The following is a 12187-nucleotide window of genomic DNA, read 5'->3' as shown; positions in this document are numbered from 1 at the left end:
AAATGTTTAAAAGTTCATGAGGAGCACCTGTGTGTTTTCTCTTCATTTCCCTCTTGAGAGTTGTGGCACCTCTTTTTCCAGAAAAAAAGCCCTGCTGCTGACAATGCCGGCCAAATGGAACCAGCCAAACTGAGCATCACCGCCGAGCCAAATCCATCCTGAATACATCAGCTTTGTGTTTTACTGAAATAAGGTTTTTAATTATTTAAACTTCTATTTTCAGGGCTTTTTTGGAGCAGGAACACACAGGAACACAGTTCCAGCTGGCTTGGTGTGAGGCGGTGTGGCCTAATATGCAAATGAGTTCCTGCTGGGCTTTTTCTACCAAAAAAAGGCCCTGTCTGTTGTTATCTTGTAACTCACCCTGAGTCCACTTGCAGGGAGGGCAGAATAAAAATCTCAATAAATAAACAAACAAACATGCTAATGGCTGTTTAAAAAGAACTGAGCAAATACTATGGGGAAACCTGATTAAATGAAACATAACTCTTCTGTTCAGTTATGATCCCATCTTTCTCCTAAGGCACTCAATAAAAGAAGGCAGATGATACCTAATAACTTCAGCGTCATGAAAATGTCAGATAGTTACTGGCGCAATTTGCCAGCTATTTAAAAAATAAATAATCAGATTGTTTATGTGAGGTCTTTATAACAGGATGAGTTTTATTGGCTCCTATTGATTATCAAGGGGGAAACTCTTGAAGCTGATACTACTTGGGTGTCTTTATTCTGAGTAATCATGATTTAATATTAACAGAGAAGTTTATGGGTCTATCTTCAGAGCTTGAGAATCATACTGTAGACCAAATAATTGGTCTTAACTGTAGATTTATAACTCTTACCTAGATATGGCAATGTTAGTTATATTCCTTAGCCCTGGTGAGAGCCAGTTTGGTGTAGTGGTTAAGTGTGCGGACTCTTATCTGGGAGAACTGAGTTTGATTCCCCACTCCTCCACTTGCAGCTGCTGGAATGGCCTTGGGTCAGCCATAGCTCTTGTAGGAGCTGTTCTTGGAAGGGCAGCTGCTGGGAGGGCTCTCTCAGCCCCAGGTATCTCTCAGGGTGTCAGTTGTGGGGGAGGAAGGTAAAGGAGATTGTAAACCATTCTGAGACTCTGAGATTCAGAGTGAAGAGCGAGATATAAATCCAATATCTTCTTCTTCTTCATGCTTCTTAAATTCAAAACAATAATAAAATAATCTTTGGGAGGTTGGACTCCACCAATCATTTCCACTGATTGCAGGGAAGGGTGATTTTGATGATTCCCCACTCCCATGGCAGACCTCCAGATTCCTCCTCATGCTGTTCTTGAGAGTCCCCCATCCCCAATTATTTCCGGGCACATATTGAGCTGCAGTGGGAGGGGAAGGCAGAGAAGGCATGTTCCAATGACAGAAATCCCTTCGGTCACTGGAGATTTTTAGAAGAATCCAATGGTTGGATCCAGTCCAAAATATCCACTTGCCCTGAAGTTCTGGCATGCGCAGATATGCAAGGAAAACACCACAGTAACCACTTGTGCTGAGTCAAACTTATTGTATTCCCACTTACATTTCTGCTTGCCCAAGATCTTGTGCCATCAATTTATGGGCATTATAATATATAGAGAGGACAGTGCTAGGTGTTGCACCAAAACTGGAGCAAGCAGAATTGTGCTTAGTCCATTTATGTTTCTGCTTGGACCCAAGCCCAAATCTATAAGGTTCAGCCTGGCCTCCCAGGTGTTTTTCTAGTGTTTTTCTCCAGCACTGCCAGTATTGTGCTGAAATGCTAACGACCCAGCACATGAAGGTCCGATGGGGAAATGGAGGAACACACGGAGAAAGAATATGAGAGGAGACTGTGCTGTTAACTAGGTGTGATTTACAAATCAGCTACAAACCTTCATCAAGAACCCTGGCTTAGCACCCATTGGCAATCTCAGCCTCGTTAGGTAGCACTGGGACACCACAACTCAGAAGAAGAAGAGGAGGAAGAAGAAGATGATGATGATATTGGATTTATATCCTGCCCTCCTCTCTGAATCTCAGAGTCTCAAAGTGGCTCACAATCTCCTTTATCTTCCTCCCCCACTAAAGACACCCTGTGCGGTGGGTGGGGCTGAGAGAGCTCTCACAGAAGCTGCCCTTTCAAAGACAACCTCCGTGAGAGCTATGGCTGACCCAAGGCCATTCCAGCAGCTGCAAGTGAAAGAGTGGGGAATCAAACCTGGTTCTCCCAGATAAGAGTCTCCACACTTAACCACTACACCAAACTGGCTCTCAGGACCAATGTCAGCAAACTGTGAGGCAGGGCAGCTCCTGGACCCAGGACATCCAGCAGGGTCTTCTGCTACTGCCCCCCTGTTAGGGTTGCAACCTCCAGGTTGGGCCTGGATATCTCCTGCTTCTACAACTGATCTCCAGCTGACAGGGATCAGCTCCCCTGGTGAAAATGGCTGCTTTGAAGGGTGAACTCTAGGGCATTGTACCATGCTGAGGCCCCTCTCCTCCCCAAACCTCACCATCTCCCAGAACTACCTCCAAAGTTTCCAGCTATTTTTCCAACCCAGACCTGGTAACCCTAACCCCTGCCTCTCATGTGGCCCATCTGCCCATTCTTACCCCCTACCGACTGCCTGAAAGCAGGCTGCCATCTGTCCCCTCCAGCCATAAGCATTGTCCACCATTGTCAGGGAAGGGGCACATGGGTGCTGCAAGCAGTTGTGAGCATAGGCCACGAGAGGGCTTGTGAGGAAGCAGGGAAAGGATCCATGAGCACATGGATTAGTGACTGGAAAGGAGGCATGCATGAGGAGAGCTGGTGGTGGGCAGGGAAGGGGCACACGTGGATACTCTCTTCCCAGGGCACCCCTCCCCCCAATCTGGAATTGACCCTGTCCCAACTTTTAAAGATTCTAAAGGTGCATAACTTCACACTGAATTGTGGCCAGCGTGATTAACAAACAATTCCAAACCAAGTCACCTGGATTAAACCCCAGTTTATCATGATCTCTAAATGCCGCCTACTTGTCTTGAGTGCTGACAGCGGCTTGGCTGAGAATCTTTGGTTAATCATTGTGGCCACAATCCAATGTGTAATTATGCATCTTAATCTTCCCTTGAATTCTATGGTGCTTCAGTTTGTATATCTTGGACAGCGGCCTATAAATCTGTACAAGTCCATCTAGAGTCTCTCTCCGCATCAGGTAACACCAGGTTCAAATTACCATCCCAGGGCATTTGCACAGAGCTTTCAGTTACAGAAACACACCTGTAGTACTGGAAAAACATTCCTGGAGTATTTGTACAGCTGTGGCAGGAGGGTAATCACCATAATTCAAGTAAAAGTACCAGCGTCTGGATGAAACCTAAGGTACGGCTTCGGAACTTAAGCTGAAGAGCAGACTGCAATGACTTCATTGTCTCACAGAGATGGCCATTCTAGACTGGGTTGCTCCATTCATGCTAACTTCCCCATAGGGTCTCCGGGGAAAGCTTTAGATCATGTGGGATCGAACACTGCTTTCAGACAACACTCTGCCAGTTCTGTCACCCCGAGAAGATAATTTGGACACTCGCCTTTTGTTACAGAGAACCAGGCACAAGACGATAATTAGGGTTCCCATTTCCTGTTCAGCAAAGGAAAGAAATGCTACTAAAATTCCTTGAAAAGGAACATCGTATAGGTCAGCAAAAGCTTGAATTCTTTAGCAGGGGAGAGAAGCTGTAGCTGTTAAGATCATGTGAAGCCATTCTGCTATCGGCAGCCTCTGGCACAAGGAGCCTTCTGCCTGTTTGCATAAGGAGCTTCAGGATAAAGGAGCCTATGGCACAGGGAGCCTTCTGCCAGCACAAGGAGCCTCTGGTGCAAAGAGCCTTTTGCCACCTGTGCAAGGAGTCTTTTGCTGGCACAAGGAGCCTTTTGCCAGCACAAAGAGCCCCTGGTGCAAAGAGCCTTTTGCCACCTGTATAAGGACTCTTTTACCGGCACTAGGAGCCTCTGGCACAAGAAGCTTTTTGCCAGCACAAAGAACCTCTGGTGCAAGAAGCCTTTTGCCACCTGTACAAGGACTCTTTTGCTGGCACAAGAAGTCTCTGGCACAAGGAGCCTTTTGCCAGTACAAGGAGCCCCTGGTGCAAAGTGCCTTTTGCCACCTGCATAAGGACTCTTTGACTGGCACAAGGAGCCTCTGGTACAAGAATCTTTTTGCCAGCACAAGGAGCCTCTGGTGCAAGAAGCCTTTTGCCACCTGTACAAGGACTCTTTGGCTGGCACAAGAAGCCTCTGGCACAAGGAGCCTTCTGACAGCACAAGGAGCCCCTGGTGCAAAGAGCCTTTTGCCACCTGTACAAGGACTCTTTGGCTGGCACAAAGAGCCTCTGGTGCAAGAAGCCTTTTGTCACCTGTGCAAGTAGTCTTTTGCTGGCACAAGAAGCCTCTGGCACAAGGAGCCTTTTGTCAGCACAAGGAGCCCCTGGTGCAAAGAGCCTTTTGCCATCTGTACAAGGACTCTTTGGCTGGCACAAGGAGTCTCTGGCACAAGAAGCTTTTTGCCAGCTTAAGGAGCTTCTGGTGCAAGAAGCCTTTTGTCACCTGTACAAGGAGCCTTTTGCTGGCACAAGGAGCCTTTTGCCGGCACAAGGAGCTTCTGGCATAAGGAATCTTTTGCAAGCACAATTTGCTTCTGGTGCAAGAAGCCTTTTGCCACCTGTACAAGGAGTCTTTTGCTGGCACTAGGAGCCTTGTACTGCTAGTGGAACAAATTTATATGTTCCAAACAGTATGACGAAGCCATCATTTCCCAAGGTGTGTAACTCATTTTTAAAAATATCCCACTGTAATCCTTGGTCAAATACGTTTTACTGGTTTTCTGAACCACTGCAAGTCTCATGAAACCTGTTGAGCAGAGTCCACAGCGAAGTGGGATACACAACACAGATAATGAGGTCTCTTTTGTACTACTACTTTTCAATGTGAGGGACAGCCCATCCTCTGTCTGCTGCCACAGAAAGCAAAAAGCCAACTCTGCTTGCCACTCAGCCTCATGCAGGGATTTCATTCTCCTGAGATAAAAAAGGGAAGCAACATTCAGGACAATGTAGCCTTGGCGTATGATTTGGGAAGGTTTCGCTTAGAGTTCTCAAACTTTCTGTGGGTGGTTTCCACAGCTGCAAAAGACTCCTTGTACTGGTGGCTTTCTAGCACAAAATCTCCTGTTTCAAAGGTAAGTGCACAGAGGTCCTTCATCACAGAGCCTTTGGGGCTCTTAGGAAGGAGCCTTATAGGCCTGACTCTTGCTCCACACAGAAAATGCAAAGTCTCAACATGAAAACCTCCAGCAAGGGAAAGCCCCCCTTTTAGGTAATTGGTTCCATTGGAAGAGGAGGAAGAAGAAGGAGAAGAAGACAGAGGAGAAGGAGGAGGAGGTGGTGGTGGTGGTAGTGGTGGTAGTGGTGATGGTGGTGGTGGTGGATTCATATCCTGCCATTCACTTGGAGTCTCAAAGAATCTTACAATCTCCTTTCCCTTCCTCTCCCCACATCCTGTGAGGTAGGTGGGGCTGAGAGAGCTCTCAGAGAACTGCTCTTGAGAGAACAACTCTGGGACTAACCCAAGGTCACCCAGCTGGCTGCATGTGGAGGAGTAGGAATCAAACCTGGTTCTGCAGATTAAAGGCTGCTGCTCTTAACCACTACACTAAACTGGCTCTCAATGGCTCTCCCTATTGGAAAGGTTGTCCTAACAACTTGCATTCACTCTTGTACATTTAGCCTGCTGTTCAGGACTCTAGGCAAGTGACATGGCCATTTCCATTTAAAAAGCAGGAGTCTGTTTTTAGAACAAGAACTTTTGTTTTTAAAAGTGACATGAATCCAGCTACCCATGCCCAGAAGGCACCCAACGTCTCCCTTCATTCCTTTCCATTTCTGCAACCCCTGCTGAAACCCAGAAACATCATTGCAGACATCTTGGGTTCCACATGGAGAGATGGGTGTGTGGGTCAGTTGAGTCGACTGAAAAGGGGCAAATTGAATGGGGGAGAGTGAAAGTCCTCTTCCCAGGACCGGTCAACCTCCCCACATCTACCCTGTTGGGGTTCTTCCACTTGCCATAGAACAAGGGTCCCCACGGTGGTGCCCAATACCTTTCTTGGTGACCAAGTGTTTTTAGAAAGTAGACAGGGCCAAGTGGGGCTTGTGCCCTGTAAAGCTTTTGATTGGCTGTGCCAATGTTTAAAAACATCATTTTGGCAGCAGCTGCTCCTAAAGCACAAGAATCTTCACTGAGTGACTGAGATAAGCTGTGGCAGCCATTTTGTGGCTGTGTCCACTAGGCCGTGTCAGAATTCCAGAGGTGCCCACAGGCTCAAAACGGCCCCTGCCTTAGAACTGGATGCAGTTCTCACTCTCTCCTACAAATGGCCACACCTATAGCAGCCCATCCCTCCCTACAGTTTGCATTACTGAATGTGTACTGAGGGCCGAATGGGTGAGAACAGCCATGGAAACCTTCCACTGTAGATATATATCTCCTTTCTCTTAACGGGAAAGTGGAAGGAAAGATTGCTGCCTTAACTCAAACCAAAAGTAGATTTTGTGTGTGTGTGTGTGAACCAATGTATATTTATTATTATTTTATGCCTTTGGAGAAATATAGGGCCTGACCTCTCCGTGCACCCTTAGCTGCAAATCTTCGGTTATGACGGCAGCCAGTGTTCCCTTGGTGCCTGAGATGCAAGATTACAGTCCATAAGTAGCCACCAATTTGTTATACTGCTTGGCATTCTTTATTTGCAAAGCTCTGTATGGAGAATAACAAATTAGCCATTCTAACATGTCTGCAAGGTACCGTCCTACTCTCTACAGATGGAGAGATCAAGGCCAAAGAAGCACAGGAAGGAAAAGAGGTGCAGTGGCAGGGCTTGACCCTGAAAAGGGAGGGCAGGCTATATGAAACAAGGCTGAAGTTCACCATTAAACTACTGATATATTTAGTAATAGTGTTAAGAATTGCCTTGCTGGATTGGACCAAAGCTCATCTGGTCCAGAAATGCCAGCTAGTCAAAACAACGGAAGAACACAAAGACAGTGAGGCAGAAATACCCATCCACGGTTATTTTTCTTGGCAGAGTGCCTCTGAACATGGAGGCTCTATTTAGGTGTCATGTATCCCACTACACTGAATCAATTTCACTTTTTTGTTTTCTCTCAGACCAGTGCTGGAAGGCAGCAGCGGGGAAGACCCTTAGTAGGACCCCTCTTACGTATTATATATATAATTCACTAATTGGGTTGGCCAAATAGAGCTCTCCCATTGGCTTTGGGGTGCATTCCACCCACTCCATTAACCATTGGCACATCACAACTCAGGCAGTGTCTCTGGCCTCATTAGCTGACTCCCCTGCCCCCACCTACTGCAAGCCCAGGAATGTTGAACAAACCACCAAAACAGTCTTACCTCAGTGACAGCCACATCTCCAACTGTTCTGTGTCCTCTCTGTCAACTGGCCTCACAAAGGCATCACTGGCAACAGACCTCTGCCACCCCATCAATGGCCCACACAGATGGCCTTTCAGCACACACAGCCTCCAAAGGCCACAGAAATAGTCAGGGAGCCACCACCTCCATAATGCGACTAGGTGGCAAGGCCTGGCCCCGTTGAGAGTGTCTCCTCACAGGCTATGACTCTTTCCTGTCACTCCCTCTCTCCCTCCTCCCCTCAGCCTTGCCCCTAGCCAGAGGCTGTTGCTAGGCAACCAATTTCTGTCAGTAAAGGGAGAGGCCTCAGGTGAATGGAGTGGCATACAGTCCACCCTCCAAAGCAGATCATTTCTCCAGGGTGGGAACTCAGTTGTCTGGAGTTCAGTTGTGATCCCAGGAGATCTTCAGGCTCCATCTCAAGGTTGGCTACCCTAGGCCGCCATGGCAGCCCTCTGGGTGACTTGATGCCACCTGACTGGCATGACTTAACTAAGCCTGGCTCCTGTTCAGCAAAAGCCCTACTATGACAGCCACTGTGACTTAGCAGTTGCCTACTCCAGGTAGTCAAATTCCTGGGGATTTGAGGGTTGGTGCTGGAAAGGGCAAGTTTGAGCAGGGGTGGAACCTCAGACAGGTACAATGCCATAGATGGCACCCTCAGGGCCAGCCATTTCCTTCTGGGAAATCACTGTTGCCAGTCTCCAGGTGAGGGCTGGAGATTACTCAGAATTACAACTGCTCTCCAGACAACAGACATCAGCTCACCTGGAGGTGGGGGGGGGGAGTGAATGCCTTCACTTGGGTGGATGGGAAGACAGCAAGGATGGAGGGCACTCACCTAGAGCATCTTTGTAAAGCCGATTGTATTTTCCCTCACAACAGGCCTTATTCCTAGCGTTCTTATAAAAGGACAACGCATAACAGGTCCTTCTGCCACAATGCAATTCTAAACTTCTTTCTTTCGATTTCTTTATATGGAATGCTCCCCCTACCCTGGTTAAATGCATTTTTAATGTATTTTAAAACATGTTTGTTCCTGAGACTGGGAGAAGCATTTATTTGATCACTTTGTCCCAGATCAGACCAGTGGTCCATCTAGTTCAGCATCCTGTCTCACATAGTGGCCAACCAGTTCCTCTAGAGGTTCAACAACAGATCATCACCCATACTTTACAGAGAATCCCCAGGTTTAAAGTTGGTTTTGCAACTTAGATTAATCCACAGCACTATTCTAAGGGGTGACACAATTGCATGAGGCAAGAGCAGGCATGAGACAGAGCAGGCACTTAGGCCTGTGGGTTCACCAACAGTGCAGTCCTGGTCAGGGTTATTCCAACCTGGTGGTGGAAAGCACAGTTGATGTAACTGACTTAAGGAACCCACAGGATTTTCAAAGCTAGATACAAAAAGAGGTAGCTTACCATTGCCTTCTTCTGTTTAATGACCCTGGACTTCTTTGGGTGGTCTCTCATCTAAGTACTAACCAGGGCCCAGCCTGCTTAGCTTCTGAGATCTGACAAGCTCTGACCAGCCTGGGCCATCGAGGTCAGGGCCATGCCAGTTTAGGCCCACTGACACCAAGGGGTTTAGGCTGGATTAATTCTACCTAGAATTGCACAAGAGATGAAAAAGGAATGTGTGGTAGGATGGTGGTGAGGACATGGAGGATGGTGGTGAGCCTGAAGCCAAACAACAGGTAAAACACATGGCTTATATGAAGAACCTTCTCCATTGCAAACTGGTATTTAAGTGTTAATATTTCACTAATAATTCTTCTTAGGCTTTATGCAGAATGGGGTGGTCAGATTCTTGGCTGTTCTTGTATCAAATGGTAGGTGGAAGAGGCATAATAATGGATTCCCCTGCATAAAAAGCTACTTTCATACAACAAATTAGCGCTTCAGGGAAAGGGCAATGTTAAACTTCTTCCCATCATTTTAATTTACTATATTCAAGGATATCTTTCTAAGACAGGGAGTACTAGAAATATGGAGGAATACCTGCTTGCCATTTTAAGTGGGCCAGACAAGAAGCTGCAACCTCATTCTGAGTCACACAAGACCCAATTTTTATGATCTTTTAGGATGCCCAAGTTACGTCAGAAGCCAGATGGCTGGAGCTAACACTATGCACTTTCACATATATTGAATAAATGCACTTTCAATGCACTTTGCCACTGGATTTTACTTTGAGCCTAAGACCCAGAGGAAAACATGAAACGGCTGAGCATTGTGAGCTTTTGTACGTAAGTTGCTTCATGTGCTGGTCAGCCAATGGAGAAAATAGAAGCTTTGCTCTGTAGTTCCTGTGTAATTGAGCAAGCCTGACAAAGCAAGCTGTGATGCAGAAGGAAACAAGAGAGGGAGAAATAAACAGATGACAGTGAGTTGCTCGCAGGCCTGATAAGCTAGTTTGGTGCAGTGGTTAAGTGCGTGGACTCTTATCTGGGAGAACTGGATTTGATTCCCCACTCCTCCACTTGCACCTGCTGGAATGGCCTTGGGTTAGCCATAGCTATCACAGAGGTTGTCCTTGAAAAGGCAGCTGCTGTGAGAGCCCTCTCAGCCCCACCCACCTCAGAGGGTGTCTGTTGTGAAGGGAGAAGATAAAGGAAATTGTAAGCCTCTCTGAGTCTCTGATTCAGAGAGAAGGGCGGGGTATAAATCTGCAATTCTAAGAGCCCTCTAGGGGCCTAATATGGTCCTCAGGCCCCATGTTTTACACTCCTGTTCTATTGTATCTGTGCACTCCATTAAAATAGCCTGCACACCAATATTCTCTTTTTCCTTTTACTAACTGTAAAGGAAGTATACCTATGAGAGAGAGAGAGAAAGATGTCAATAGAGATGTCCTCTGAAAGATCCCACACCCTGATCCACAATGAAAGCAACTTTATCAAACCTTTGTCCAATTTTCTAATATGATCTCACTCATTCAGATCCCCTCTAAACTGATGAATTCGTGGCTGATATGCAAGTGGGGAGAAAAGCCCAGTTCTGACTCAGCTGCCACATCACAACAACTATTTTTAAAATCCAGATCTGGATTCTTAATATGATGCCTTCTATGATGTCCAGTCATGGATCTAGCTTGGTGGTGGAAAGTGGCATCAAGACATAACCAATTTATGGTGACTCCATAGGATTTTCAAGGGAAGAGATATTTAGAGGAGGTTTGCCTTTGCCTGCCTCTGTGTAGCAACCCTGGACTTTCTTGGTGGTCTCCCATCCCAATACTAACTAAGGCTGACCCTGCTTAATTTCTAGGATCTAATGAGATCAGGCTAGCCTGGGCCATCCAGATGTCTAGCTTAGTACTGTTTATTCCAGTCCTGAATCCAACCCATTGCCTCCATCCCCCATCTGTTTCCAGGCATCTCGATATTTTACAGATAAACGGAGCAGGAAGCACTTGTGCAAAAAAGGTTACCTACTCCTGGTCTGTTCTGATGGGCTGAAGCTCTTCTCCACAGGTGGTTTCATGGAGGTGCCAGGGATTGAATATAGAACCTTCTGAGCTATGGTCCATCACCCAGAGGGCAGGCCAAATATTGTCCAGGATGAAGACACATGCCCTAGGCCCACAACAGGTTATGGCACATCAGGTCATAAACCAGGCATGCCTGTAGAAACCAAGCTGGATCATCTCCGAAACGATGGTTCCACAAGAAAGATTAGTCAGATCCACCTATTCATGTCTTAACCACAGGAATTTGCATTCCCTAACAGCTGAACGTTCCCCTCCGCCAAGAAAAACGACGGACGCTGGGGTTTATTTTGCAAGCAAGCCGGAGTGCCATGTTCACTTACAAACGGCTTTGCATTAAAAGTCAACCTTATTTAGTCTCTGGGAAATTAATGATTGCCGAATCCAAAAGGTCTCCCATATTTGAGCAGTCATTTGGCGTCTTGACAGGGCTGCGCAGAAAGAGAGCTAGTCAAATATGACAATTGGCTTGAAATATGTAGGCATCTAGCCCTCCATAATATATGGACTGCATTCCCTGTAAAAATTATTTATTAGGAACTTTTAGTTACTGAGTGGCACCGTGATTTAGTGCACTCTGTACAATTGCAGCGTTTGCCTCTGGGACCCAGGGTTCTAATGCAACTTGCAGACTGAACTTAAGTGATGCTAAAAAGTTACCGAGGCTGTCTCAGCTCACTTGAGGATGAACCATAAAACTGTCGTAACTGGCTTAAATCAAGGACCCCTCGTGGACTGGGATTTCCATAGGACATCTTCCAACCATGTGCTTCGGAAGATGAACCACACAAAAGAGAGAGAGGAAAGCACCAAGGGGGGATTCATTCAGCTGAAATGACTGGGTCAGGGGCAGACAAAAGCTGTCCTTACCAAGGGTGGCAGTAGCCAGGCCAGTGGGAAAAGCCAAAGCGTGGGTTTCTTGCTGAATCATAGGTGGAAGCCCAGAGAATCAGCCCACATAGGAAACAGCTGAGAAACAGAGCTGTCAATTAACCAGAGAGGTTGCCAGGCATGGTCAAGGGATAGTGGTCAGAGTGCCAAATTAAGACTGAGGGGCACCAGGTTCAAATTCAACAACTTTGCTATGAAACTTCCCGAAGGGCCACTTCCTTTCTCTCTCCCAGCCTATCCCACAAGGTTGTTGTGGGGGAACAAATGGGAAAGGGACTGAGTAGTTTGGAGCTAGTCACTTTCTCTTTCCCAGCCGATTCTGTTCAGAGTTGTTCAACAGTGGAAT

This window comes from Heteronotia binoei, chromosome 13, assembly GCF_032191835.1.
Source record: "Heteronotia binoei isolate CCM8104 ecotype False Entrance Well chromosome 13, APGP_CSIRO_Hbin_v1, whole genome shotgun sequence".
Taxonomy (NCBI): Eukaryota; Metazoa; Chordata; class Lepidosauria; order Squamata; family Gekkonidae; genus Heteronotia; species Heteronotia binoei.
Note: the sequence above shows the minus strand (reverse complement) of the source record.